The sequence below is a fragment of the Astatotilapia calliptera genome, chromosome 19 (genome assembly GCF_964374335.1).
Source record: "Astatotilapia calliptera chromosome 19, fAstCal68.1, whole genome shotgun sequence".
Classification (NCBI taxonomy): Eukaryota; Metazoa; Chordata; class Actinopteri; order Cichliformes; family Cichlidae; genus Astatotilapia; species Astatotilapia calliptera.
In genome coordinates, this window is record NC_137440.1 from 9,962,591 (window position 1) to 9,964,313 (window position 1,723).

General features: G+C 41.9%; 1 long non-coding RNA gene across 1 annotated transcript; it reads right to left on the minus strand.

The window, feature by feature from the left end:
- Window positions 1-320: 320 nt before the first annotated feature.
- LOC145422479 (uncharacterized) lies at window positions 321-1,227 on the minus strand. The gene is made up of 3 exons (XR_013903766.1): window positions 1,093-1,227; window positions 896-1,007; window positions 321-815 (listed from the first exon to the last, which is right to left on the minus strand). It is a non-coding gene; the product is annotated as an uncharacterized LOC145422479 (long non-coding RNA).
- Window positions 1,228-1,723: the final 496 nt, after the last annotated feature.

Below are 1,723 nucleotides of genomic sequence, written 5' to 3' on the forward strand. Positions count from 1 at the left end.
TTTGCCTTGCCTCAGTCTTGGTTGTCTTTGAGAGCATAATGACAATGAAGTGTAAGGTGATTGGTATGTTTGTTAATTGCCATTTGGTCCCTTGTAAGTTATAAGTGACCTGTATAAACCTCATATTCTATCAGTTGATGGTGATGGTGTACTGCATCTGGTGCAGCCTCCTGTTGAGCCAGACCAACATGCAGTTGTGAGTAATACTCCACAGATTATATGAGTTTACAGTAGAACAGCAATGTTGTTTATTTCTTTACTACAGGAAAATAATGAAGAAACATTGACAGCTGTTACAGAGGAGGAAGCAACAGAGACACTTTATGAGGTTTACATCTTTTAATACTTTGTGTACAGGAAACACAGGTGACCAATAAAGCCAGTTGAACAAAAAATCTGTTTATTCTTCTTTCAACATGTTGAGGTGATGGGTCAAAAGAAATGATTGTGACATATGGTGTCTCTGACTGCTCTTCCATCTTGTATGTCCGTGGGAGGGTCAGGATGTTCATGGTTTGGATCACTGCTGATGTTTGGTTCAGAAGGACAGTGTTCTCCTCTAATTGTGGCAATGTTGTGAAGAATCACACATGCCACAATAATGTCACATGCCCTTTCTGGGGTGACCCTGAGTCTTTGCAGGCACTGGAACCGGGCCTTAAGCATTCCGATAGTCATTTCAACTCTGGCTCTTGTCCTGCAATTAGCCAGATTATATCGCTGCTGTGGGCCCGGTTCAGGGTCAGAGTAAGGGGTAAGCAAATAGGGTAAACATGGATACCCCCTATCACCAAGCAAGTAGCCAGTGAACTCTCCTAAGACAGAAGGATACACTTCAGTTCAAATGTCCCTGAAGCAATTGGTCTTTATATATTTTAAAGTATTTTCAACTCACCATGTCCAAATTTTGTGCTCAGTGTACATTCACGGAATATTTGTGAGTCATGGACAGAGCCTGGCCACTTGGCTTCCACATTTGTGATAATGTTGGCAGCATCATATATGATCTTCACAGTGCAGAGAACACAAATTAGCATCCATTACTATGATGAAATAATTTGTTAGTTTGAAATGCTACAGGGAACTATGTACCTGTACATTAATGCTGTGGAAAGACTTCCTGTTCACATAGTCTCCTTCATTTACTGAAGGAGCAATAATTGGAATGTGAGTACCATCTATACAGCCAATCACGCCTGGGAACCCTGAAAATAAATGTAAAATTTAAGTAGTAGTTCAAGTATCACCACATCATAAATTAAGTTTTGGTCATCCTGATACCTGCAATTTTGTGGCATCCGTCTTTGATAAATCTTGTGGGTCTATGACCGGGGAACACCACAGACGAGTACAGGAGACGTTTCAGTGCAACTGTAACATTCCTGACTGCCCGACAGACGGTAGCCTTGGAAACGTGCTCAGCGTCACCAATATTATACAGAAAGCTCCCGTTTGCAAAAAACCGAAGTGCAATACAAATAATATGTACAGAACTGAGAGCATGTCCGCGATGTGTCACATGCGTAATATATGGCCTGAGGATGTTATCCAAATAAATTATAGATTGTGCTGAGAAACGGTAACGTTCGCACAGGAAATCATCAGGTAATGATAAGATGTCCAGACGCGCTCGAATCACTCTCTCCCGGCGGAGAGCTCTGCGGAGAATTTGGGCTTCGATATCTACTGGCTCTTCAAGGAAGGAATACGCCATGTCTGAGAC